Here is a 13,090-nt window from a genome sequence, read left to right on the forward strand (position 1 = left end):
GACTGTATGTGTGTGACTTTAAGAAGTCCTGTTAAACTATTTCCATGAAATAGGCGATTACTGTTTGTAAATGTATTTCAGATGGATAGACTTGAATGATCTGATTAATACAGGTCGGGGTATGGTACATACATACTTCGCTACACATACTCTCCTAAACACAAAGTCAGGCTACGTGATAGAGAAGATGGTTTTCGCTTAACTATTCTGCCCATTACAGATCTGAAAATGAAATTTTAATTCATTATATTAATTATACCACTTAAATAATCACATACACATTCAACTGTGTTTTGTAACTCAGCCATTAATGAGATATGCTACTTAGAAGAATTTAATTATCAAAACATTAATGAGACATTTCTTGCAATACACATAATTATGATAGGCATTTGTATGTAGTGTTACATTCCTTGCCAAAGTGTTATTATAAATTGCATTCTGACACTGTTTGTAAAAGCAGCAACTGTCTGAATTAGAGCCCTAGATTACCTATGTTCTACCTGTATATTCAGTGCACTTACACCTTGTGCCACGGAAATGGTTATATAGCATTTGGATGTTCTCCACTCAGTACCGTCCAGAGTGCTGATGTCCCTACATTGCCACTAAGCCTATTTATGCTACAGAAGGATGGCCAAATAAAATGTTTCACTTTTTCCTTAAGCAGGTACCCTTGATTGTGTACCATTCGGCAGTGAGCAAGTGCATAAGGCAAAAAAAGGGGAACAACTATATGAGGGTCTGATAAAAATAAGTCATAAATCTCAAGCAATACTTTCTACATTCCCTTCACACAGGATGGACTTGAGCACCAGATAGTCTCTGTTAAAGGACAAAATTCACTGCATTTACAGCTTATGCCACAGAAACAGGTATACCTCACATGCATATCACTTTGTCATTAGTAATACCACGCAGCACCGAGAAACCTGCTTGCACTAATGAAGATACAGAAATCACATTGTTCACTCTTTCCTTCAGTTATGAGCCTTGTCTGTGAGCTGCTAAGCAATGCTGAAATTGCACAAGTAGAAACATGGATGCCAGTTTATCTTCCACACAAGACAAGATGCATTTTCAGATCTGCTGAAAACATTCCAAGCAGCATTTGGTTTCAGTCTGGATTCAAACCCTCCATCGTGTTTCTTTAAAATCATTTCATTTAACTTGTGTGCTACAATGATAATTAGATGTGATGTAGAATTTATTTTGTTACTGCTGTTCAGAGCGCTGTAGCAAAGCACACGTGCCACTTCAAAATACGCTACTGATGGCATGACGAATTATATTTCTCAGGTTGTACCTCGGGCAGTGGACTTTCCTTCACTGCTTTGAAACAGTGCCAGATCAAAGTACGCTCTGCCAAAATGAGCACAAACGAGGAACACAAAAAAATTATAAGTAGTAAGAACTATCAGGGAATCATAATGAAAATGCAGGAATGTGAAGTTTTCTGGATGTGTGTGTGTGTGTGTGTGTGTGTGTGTGTGTGTGTGTGTGTGTGTGTGTGTGTGTGTGCGTGTGTGTTATCATATCAGATCATATGCTCAGAAAATATTTATTAACTCTGTTCAGCAGCACACTATCTGGATTTGAACCCTCAATTCAGTGTAATACCAACATCCACTCAGATGTGTTTCTTACCCCTCTTTGTCACCAACACAGGTTCAGAAACCTGTTCCTTTCTCATTTGCTTGAACACGTCTAGATCAATGTGATACTGACATATACTTTACCCTAATAATACCTCACACCTTATTAATGTTGGTTGCGAACAATGCCAGTTATTTATTCTTTTTATTTTCTGAGCATCTTCCCTTCCTCTAAGCTTGACTAACAGAAATGCAATGTAATGGGTATTTATGTGCATCTTTGTTTCAATGTGTAATAACAGCTGACTGGTATTTCAGGCGGATTTTAAGCAGAAGATGAAGAGTGGGCTCTTAGTACAAGGATATCAATGTTATTAAGGTTCTTCTCATAGCTTTTAAGGTGCTTACACTTTTTATTCTAAGTCTTGTAGTATTTAAGTATGATGCACAGACTTGTGAGAGAAAAGTCAGTTCAGTATTGCTTGCTGTTATAGTCACAGCAGTCAGTAAAACTTGCAAGCCATTAGCAGCTAACAATTTTCAATTAATCACTTTTCATACTAATTGCTGGATTATTTCATATGATATTTTTGCACTCTTCATAAACTGCTTACATGTTCATATTTTGAATGTATTTCAATATGCAACAGAACAAAGAATGTTGATATGTATGCAATTTTAAAAAAATCACTGTCGGGTTCTGCACATATGTAAGTTATTGCTGTACCTTTCAAGTTACTATGGTTACATCACAGTATTAAGCTATCGTTTGCTGCTGGAATTTCACCAGATACTGCATACAACTGTATTGTATTATTTTTATTATCAACTTCAAGGAATTGCACATGTGTAGCTAACAGAGGTTTTAGGTTTCTCAAATGTCTCATAACAACCTCCACAACAGTGCAGAGACCAATGAAAATTGTCTGGGCTGTTGGACTTTGAAATTTTGACAAGTTATTGATAATCTTGTCATCCATCAGTCTTTTACACAACTGCTGTCATTCTTACAGAAATGTTCACAGAATGCATGTAATGCTAGTATATCAATGTTTCTTTTTTATTTTGGTGGGGGTCTCTCTTAGCTTGTGTAGTCTGAAATGAGCATTGTGTGTTCAATTAATTTGTGTTGAGGATGAGTGCACTGGTTTTGTTTGAGGAGGATGCCTTTTGCATGTGCTACAAATGTGTTCTTCTCTGTTTCATGTCATACAGTATTATAGCACCCAGACTATCTGTTCCATGCGGGGCACTATTCAGTGGACAAGTAAACAAGGTCATCATTGAAGCCTTGCACTGTCATGGACACTTCCTGTTTGACAGAGGCAAAGGTGATATGTTTGCCTGAAAAAGCATATGGTAACATGGTCACTGATATAAATGCAGTGGGTGGCCGTGCCAGAAACTATAATCAAGTGCAGCATTGTGCCATTGATATGATTACAGTGGCATGCAGGAAGGAACCATCACTCACTGAAAATCAGCATTTCCTATCTACTGTCAGAGATCCAGACTGCTCAGCAGAGGGTTCACATAGACTCCTTGATGTTGGTGTTGACATGGACAACAGGACAACTGCACCTCAAGAAGAAATCCAATGTATGATATATAAATCTCTCTCTCCCTCTCTCTATATATATATATGTCTATGTGTGTGTGAGTGTATGTATGTATGTATATATATATATATATATATATATATATATATATATATATATATATATATAAATATAGATTCACTTTACAATATAAAAATACTAAAATCTCGAATTTCAGTATCTTGATACTATGAAGCCGAACATTAACAATATTGAAACCCCAAAAGCTCGAAATTCAAAATCGCGACTTTTAAATACACCCTCCACCACACAAACAAATGTACATACACCTTCCTCTCCACACTACAACAAACCAACAAAACACACACAGACACAACCACACAAATACACACACCTACCCTACATATAAACGGGGGGGAAAGCACCCCCCATGTGGGGGGGCTGCGCCCACCACACCCCACTACTTATATATACTAACACCAAGGTCGCAATAAAAAGGCAAATACACTAAACCCACCACTACATACTCTATATTCCCTTGCACAAACACACACCACATATGTACAAACAGCACCACTCTCAACACTTACACACTCACACTCTTACCTACCTACCCTAACCTTCACCTAAAACTTCCCAACACATTCACATACACTCAAATCCCTACCCAAAACCCTTAAAAAAACAGGACTTACCTGAATCTCCACATATATCCACACAACAGCAGGCAAACCGTATCCCACAGCACACTGCACCTTACAAACACAGCAAATCGCACATACTGGGCCACCACAACAGCAAATTCAACACTTCAAACTTAATCAAGTGCACTTTTGGCATTGTCGTCACGAGATACTGAAATTCAAGATTTCAGTATTTTGAGATAGTAAAGTGTTTTTCTCTCTCTCTCTATATATCTATCTATCTACATATATCTATATATATATATATATATATATATATATATATATATATATATACTAAAAAATTTTTAAACTTCTAAACTTGAAACATTAGAGATCTTAAGTAAAGAGAGACAATCCAAATGCACTTCATCCACTTTAATATGTTGGACTTCCTTAGAAAAGTGAAATGTTACTTCACAATTCCATTTATAAAGAGTGCCAGAGTACAAGTATTACATCATGGGAACGTAAACCAATGTAAAAGGTAGAATAAGATGCCATGAATAATCAAAGGGATGAAATGCTGAAACAGTTACAGAGTCATGAATATGAAGTTAACAACAGAAAGTTGTAATAAAATATGAGAAGTAAGCAGCAGAATAAAGAAATACATCAAAACAGTGTGTCCTATAACTGGAATAGTGTGTCACTTAAATGTATAAAAAACTGACCATATTAATTGTACCATTTCAACACACACTTAATGTTCACTGATTCATTAATACCCGGGGGAGCTTCAGCATTGAGAAGAAGCTGCCATCGTAATTCCTTGACCTCCAGTAGTGTATCCCTATCCCCAAAAAACAAAGGAACAGTATCCAACACCAGGAATTTGAAATCCATAAATTCCATACAAATCTGACTATGTTTAGCTAGTGCATTGCTCAAGTCAACATTTCTAATGGCACCATAATGCTCTTTTATTCTAGTAGAAAGTCTACGTATAGTTTTCCCTATGTAAAATGCCGGACAAGTTGAGCAAACTGCTGCATATACCACATAAATAGACTTACAGTCAAAATGTTTATCAAAATGTAGGGTGAAATTATTATGTTTGAAGGTGTAAGAGACACCTGTACATATCCATTTACAAGCAATGCAACTATCACATGTAAACATACTTATGGAGGGACCAACTGCAGAAGGAGAGATCAGAAAAGGGGAGTCCCTATTTTCAAATAGTAGTTGTAAGGCTTTGACTTTTTTATATGAAAAAATAGGGTAAGGACCTAGTTTAAGGTTTACATCTTGACTGGAGGTCAAAATATCCCAGTTGTAAATAAAAATCCTTTTAATTGCAGCAGAATCTCTACAAATGGGAAATGGAAATGCAGAAAATCTATCAACTGCAGTGTTAGCAATATTGTTGGAAGAATCATCTGGTGTGTTATCGCTGGAAGGAGAAATATTAAAAGTTTGAGGTGCATGATCCAGCACAGCTGTGGTGGAATCAACATTTTTGGGGTGAAAAGCCTTCAGAATTATCGGAGGAAATCTACTGTGCCTAAGCAGACTAACTTCTGTAAAAATGGACTGAAGCAGTACTTCCGGGTATCCCCTTTCTAACAAAAAAGAAGTAAACTTTTGACATTCGATATAAAAGGAATTGTCATCAGAAACTATACGGGATAATCTAATGTATTGCCCTCTAGCCATGTTGAGTTTCATAAATAAAGGGTGGATACTACTGTAACGTAAATAATTATTTCTGAAGGTATCCTTCCTATAAATGGTGGAGGACCAGGTCTGGGATGTGGAATCCAGGGACACAATGACATAGGGAAAACTATTCGTAGACTTTCTACTAGAATAAAAGAACATTATGGTGCAATTAGAAATGTTGATCTCAGCAATGCACTATCTAAACATAGTCAGATTTGTATGGAATTTGTGGATTTCAAATTCCTGGTGTTGTATACTGTTCCTTTGTTTTTTGGGGATAACACTACTGGAAGTTAAGGAATTGCGATGGCAGCTTCTGCTCAATGCTGAAGCTCCTCCAGGTATTAATGAAACTGTGAACATTAAGTGTGTGTTGAAATGGCGTAATTAATATGGTCAGTTTTTTATACATTTAAGTGACACACTATTCCAGTTATAGGACACACTGTTTTTGATGTATTTCTTTATTCTGCTGCTTACTTCTCATATTTTATTACAACTTTCTGTTAACTTCATATTCATGACTCTGTAACTTTAGCATATCATCCCATTGTTTATTCATGGCATCTTATTCTACCTTTTACATTGGTTTACATTCTCATGATGTAATACTTGTACTATGGCACTCTTTATAAATGGAATCATGGTGTTACATTTCACTTTTCTAAGGAAGTCCAACATATTAAAGTGGATGAAGCGCATTTGGATTGGCTCTCTTTACTTAAGTTCTGTAATGTTTCAAGTTTAGAAGTTTAGAAGTTTTTTAGTATATGTTTTATTTTCTTCAGAAGTTCTTGAGTTTTGCTATTATTATATATATATATATATATATATATATATATATATATATATATATATATATATATATATATATATATGTATATATATATATCAGGCATTTCATGTTATTCTAGACATCTTTATGTGTAACTACTTCTACATCTGAAAACAATGAGCTGTGATTCTTAGAAGAAAGAAAAGTCCGACAGAGATTGTGTTGGGGTGGTAGTCAGTCTGATTTATTCTGAGACATTTCATAAGGGGAATATAGGTAGAACATTATTCTCTTGCTTGTGTCATTTGGATTTTGATGCGTATTAGATTCTTTCCACCGCCTTCCCCTTTTTTCCAGGGACATCAGAATTTCTATATAAAAGACTATTAGCACATGGTAAGCACAAATTTTCTTTGATTAGTAATAAGCATTAAATAGAAGTCTGAGGAAACAATAAAAAGTATTGTATTCCTTTCATCATCATCATCATCATCAACCTAATTTTTCCCATTTTCTACACGGGGTCAGAGTATCGTGTCAACTGTTGCCATCTCTCTTGAGTCAATGCCACACTCCTGCTTTCTTCGGTAGTCATGCCTGACTGTCACAGATCTTATCTCACACAGTCCATCCACCACTGTGCTAGGCATCTGTCCCAAATAACCTTCACCGGATTATCTTCTGCTTTTCTGCACAGACACCTGAACCACCATAATCTGTTCTCTTTGATCTTTTCTACAATTGGAGCTACTTTGGTTTCTAATCCTATGTCCTCATTTCTTTGTCTGTCCCACTGTGTGCATCCTACCACTCTTCTCAGCCACTTCATGTCCATCACCTCTAGCTTCCTCATCTGCTCTGACTTTACTGCCCAGGTTTCTGTACCATACACTAGTACTGGTAGCACCACTGTCTTGTACAGCTTCTTTTTCAGCTTCTTTGGCATTCTTTTGTCATTCACCACACCTGACACTCTATGCCAGTTGGCTGCAGCCCCACTGATTCTAAGACTGATCTCTTCATTCAGACTTCCCTTCTCCTCAACCACCTCTCCTGGATACTTGAACTTGTTAACCTGTTCCACCATATTCCCTTCTATCTTAGTTTCTTCTGATTTCCCCAGTTTGCTACCATTACCACTGTCTTATTGGGTCTATATCATATATTCAAAATTCCAAAATATCGAACACCATAAGTTCAAACTTGGAATTTCAAATTATGATAACATCGAATGCTCAGAAACGTTTTTTTTCCCAGGGAAAAAATTTGCTGTTCCGAGAAACATACACACAACACAAGCACATCAAAATAAATAAACCACACACATACAGTTAACAAAACCCAACCCTACACTAAACCATACATACATTACTAATTATCCACTTACCTTAACCCGCACCCTAACCCTAAGGTCCATAACTCTCGCACCACAGTGGAGGAAATAGCAAAGCCACAGAATGGCCCACCGAAATCTTACCCCTTTGATTTCAATGTTCCAGGGCTTCGTTATTTTCATCCTTCAATGTAGTGGGTTTGATATTATAACTTTCAAAGTTTTACATCTTCAAAGTTATAATACAGACCCATCTTATCTGTGCATAGTTTCATTCCATGTGCCTTCAGTTTTGCATTCCATTCTCCTATCCTTTGTTGTAGTTCTTGCTCAGAGTCTGCCTGTAATGCCACATCACCTGCATACAACAACTTTGTTGATCCGTCCCCTCCAACCTGTTTGCTAATGTAGTCCATCACCAGTATGAACAGCAGTGGGCCCAGAGCTGAACCCTGATGAACAACCGCTCCCACTCAGAACCCCTCTATGAGACCGAACACTGTTCGTACTTGAGTCATTGACTACTTTTACATAGCCTGCACTAATTCTACCAATGCTTTTAGGACTTTGAGTCACCACAGTACTGCTCAAAATCAGCTTTCTTGTGACCTTGTCATACTTTTTCCAAGTCTAGGAATGCCCAGTTGGACTCTTTTGTTATCTCTAGCTCCTTCTCAACTGTCTGTCTCACTGCAAACATAAGGTCATTTGTGCTGCATCCTGATCTGAATCGGAACTGCTCATCTCATCTCCCATTTCACTTTCTGCTACTCTGTGTATCCGCTTATCAATCACCCTCTACAAAACTTTCATGACATGTGACAGGAGTTAGATGCCTCTGTACTGCCCACAGTTGTGGATGTCCCTTTGTTCTTGTATACTGGCATGAGTGTGTTTATTCTCCAGTCATCTGGGATATGCATTTCACTCCGCACAGTTATGAGTACCCTCAAGAGCCATTTCTCCCCTATCTCACCTTGCATCTTTATCTTTTCTGCCGTGACCTCATCTGAGCCTGCTGCTTTCCCTGACTTCATCTTCCTTAGTGCTGTTCTTACTTCTAGGGTGGGCTCCTCTTCTCACATTGTAGGCTGTGTCTGTGGCAATACAGCTTCTGTGGGTTTTCTTAATTCAGAAGTGTTGGAAATACTCCTTCCACCTACCTTTGATATCCTGTGGACTGGTGTGCAGGTTATTGCTGGCATCCCTTTAGGAAGAGTGCCTGACTATCTTATTTACCTTTATGTCTTTGCCTTGCAACCTGATGTAGTTTCTTTGTGCCACTTACTGAGTCACCTCTGATGCCCTGTTTTTTTCTATTGAAACTCCTTTCTTAGCTTTTTTGTTAGCCAACCAGTATTGCTTCCTAGCCTAGTCAGTCTTTTCCATTTCCCACTTTTTCCTACACTCCTTTCTTTTGATGACTTACTGGACTTCTTCATTCCACCAGCTTTCCTTATGTACTTTATTTCCATACCTGGCTTGGCCGCATATCTGTTCTGTAGTCCTCACACAAGCTGTTTTGAGGCACTGCCATTCTTCTTCAATTCCACCTATTTCCTGGGGTGCTAGATCCCTAAGTAATTCCTTGAACTGTTGCACTTTCTCTCCAGTCAACTTCCAGGTCTTTAGCCTGGTCTCTGTTGACCTTATAACCTTCTCTGGCCACTGCTTGCAGCTGATTCTGACAACCAGTGGTTTATGCTGTGGGCTGACTGTTTCACTGGAAATGACTTTGCAATCATTGATTCTACCCCAGTGCCCTTTCTTTACTAGGAGAATGTCTAACTAAGTTGCATGTTGGGCACATTTGTATGTGATCTTGTGACTGTCTGTCTTTCTGAACCATGTGTTGGTCACTATCAAGCCATTTGACAGACAGAAGTCTAGAATGGCCTCTCCTTCTTTATTTCTGCTGTTTTTAATTTCTCCAAGTCTTTTGGGTTTCTAATACCATGATGGGAATGGACCCCATTCCTAAGTCAAAGTACGATTAAAGTTCATGAAATTAGTATTGTTTCACTCTTTGATGTCAGCCAAAAGTGTTCTTCGCAGCACCCGCAATGTGCCCAGTAATGACTCCTTCTGCAATTTGCATGGTGTTACATGAATTGGTAACATATCTAAATATGATTGTAAATTCTTTTTTATAAGACCCGTTGCTCCTGCTACTATTGGAACTGTCTGGGTATCTTTCTTCCATATGGCTCTCATTTCTGCCTGCAGATCCAGGTATTTTATGACTTTGTGTCTCTCTGTATGCAAGACACTGTAGTCACTAGGTGTGGCGATTTCAATGATCAATGCTACTTTTGCCTTCTTTTCTTGGACCACTATATCCGTTTTTTTAACATCTATCTTTTGGACTGTTGGTATTGGGTGATCCCATGTGATATAAACTTCATCATTTTCAATGATTCTTTGTGGCTCATGTTTCCAGCGTTTTTCAGCCACTTCAATACCGTAATGTTTGCACAATCTCCAGTGTAACAGTCTCGCCACATTATTATGCCTTTCAGTATACAGTTCCTCTGCCATTAGTGCATCGTAACCAGCAACAAGGTATGTGACTGTTTCCAATTCGGTTTCATAAAACCTACATATGTCTGTTTCTCCCACATGTTCAATGGACTTTGTAAACTAGCGTGTACGTAGCCCACTATCTTGGGCTGTCAATATTAACCTTTCATTTCTTGATGTGAATTCACTTCTCCTTAACCATTCCTGCATTCGCTCTTGATCAACATGAGGATCTTCCAGAAGTTTTCTATACTTGCAACTATATTTATGTTTTTTCCACATTTCTTGCCTTCTCATCTGGTCCTTCACCTTATGTTCTTTCTTTTGTTTTTTTAGCACATTCAGTTGCTGCCTGTTTCTTATCTACTTCTGGTTTGATTTCCATTCCTGCTTGATGTCGATATGCTTCTACTAAATTAAGCAGAGATGTCATGTTAGATTTATTCTCCTCATGTTTAAAATGTTTCACTACATTTGGATCTTGTGAGGCAGTAGATATGTGTGGAGTCCCACGATTGCAGATCTATACATATATCAATTTCAAGGAGGCCCATCCCTCCTTCGGAACGGAGAATACATAATCTTGGTATACACTGACTTTTATAGATCATTTGGTGAGCATGAAGCATCCTTCTAGTTTTAATATCCAATCTATCCAACACTTTTTGGGGCCAGTTAATCACTCCAAAACTATAAGGTAGGACAGGAAGAACAAATTTATTTATAACTTGGATCTTGTTCCAAGATGTCAATGCTGTTTTCAAGATTAATTTAAGTCTTCTAAAGTACTCCTTACTAAGCTTTATTCACATTTGTTCATGTTTTATTGCTGATCCTTCATCAATTCCCAAGTATCTATACACTCCCTCTTGCTCAAGTTCTTTTATATCACATTCTTGTCCCAAACAGATGTTTTCCTGGTGCTGCAGTTTTCCTTTTTAAAAGGTTGCTTTTGCACATTTATCAAGACCAAATGATATTCCAATATCATCTGAGTTTGGACAACCTGTGGCTGTGCTTTCAGTTCCTTATCTGATGAGCTATACAGTTTTAAATCATCCACAAAGAGAAGATGGGAAGTCATTAGACTTTGTTGTTTTCTAGGAGCCAAATTGTAGCCATGGCCTAAGCTTTTAAGTAAACAGCTTAATGGATTAATGGCAAGGCAGAATAGCAACGGTGACAGAGAGTCACCCTGGAATATCCCCCTTTGATTTTTTATCCCTGGGATAATATTCTGTCCTTTATCATGGCTTAATTGCAAAGTGGTCTGCTACTGTTTCATGGTTACTGTAATGTAGTCAATCAGTGTAGGGTGTATCTTATAAATTTTTAAGCACTCTTTTATCCATGAATGTGGGATACTATCAAATGTTTTTTTGTAGTCAATCCATGCCACACTTAGATTCTTCCCCTTCTTACAGTTCTCCACTATAACTTTAACATCAAATGATCCTTTTTTCCATGTGACTTTCTTTTATTGCCCTTTTGTTCTACTGCCATAATTGAGTTTTCTTCTAAATGACTATAAAGTTTGTCGGTGTCAATTCCAGTGTATAGTTTATATGTCATTGGAAGACAAGTTATTGGTCTACAATTTTTAAGGTAGCTTGCAGATTCACTCTTAAGTAAGAGTATTGTTTTCCTGTTGTTAACCAGTGTGGTGTGTGTTTGGGGTGCACATATAAATAGTTCTTACTCATGGCTAAATCCTCATGCAAAGAAGTTAATACTTTAAACCAAAAGTTAGGTACTGCATCTGGGCCTGGCGTTTTCCAATTAGAGGCTTTTCTTAACTTTGTTTCAATCTCTCTGGCTGTTACTTCATCCCATTTTATATCCTGTACCTTTAAACAACTTATTCTTTCTTTTACTTCTTCTATCCATTTAGCATCTTTGTTATGTTCCACATGATCTTCATAGATACTTCTCCAAAAGGTATCTACTTCCTCGTTTTTTGGCAGTCTTTCAATTCCTTTTACCTTATTTCCCAATTCTTTATAAAACTTTTTTGGGTCATCAATAAATTGCTTATTTTGTGCTTTTCCCTAATATTTATCTTTGCATCTTCTAAGTCTTTCCACCTGTTTTGAAATTTTTAGTTTGTTATCTCCAATAGTGCATAATAGATCCTGGTCTGTTCTAATAGTGCACATTGCTTTTATCACGTCTATCTTTCTTAATATTTTTGTTGATTCAGTCCCTCTTCTATAATCTTCTAACAATGACACTTCTTGTCTTAGCTGCTTTATAGTTTTCTCTATTCGATATTTCCATGATGGTATTCACTTTCGCCCCTTCTTCTCCCTCGCTACCCTGTGTTCCTGTGGTAGAAATTTATCAGTTATTAATTTAGCAGCACAGTTATATATTCTGTTTACTTCTGTTATACCACATGGGTCTCTATGGGCAGTCCTAATTACTGTGTTCATTTGTTTTATCAAGCTTCTGACTTTTGGGGTTTGCAGTCTATTTCTCTCATTGATCTTGATATATCTGTCTTTGTCTATTAAATCAAACAACTCTTCTCTTAACTCATTTTCTTCCATACTGAGGGCACATCCCTTGTTTTCCGTTTCCTGAGGGCATTTTATAGAAAGTTCTATAGCATCTTCCTGTGGCACATTCTCTTCAATTTCATCCTGTATCATCTGTTGTTCTGTCATATGGGAACTCACTGGCTTATCAATCCTCAACATTGACTGCATCAGAGATTCCACAGTTTCCTGTTCCTTTCCTTGCTGTCTAGCTTCAAATAAACATTTATACTGGTTTCCTATGGAAGGCTCCAAAATATCTTGATATGGCGAAATAAAATGAAAAGACCAATGGTTAGACCACAGCTGAAGATAAAAATGGAATAATCCACGTCAGGAAATAAATCACTTGCAGCTTCACAGTAGTGCCCTTTAGAAAACCAAAAGTTGTAACTGAGATGTAGTAGTCAAGGTAGGAAACAG

Source organism: Protopterus annectens, chromosome 2.part2, assembly GCF_019279795.1.
Source record: "Protopterus annectens isolate FY-2018-M chromosome 2.part2, PAN1.0, whole genome shotgun sequence".
Lineage (NCBI taxonomy): Eukaryota > Metazoa > Chordata > Ceratodontiformes > Protopteridae > Protopterus > Protopterus annectens.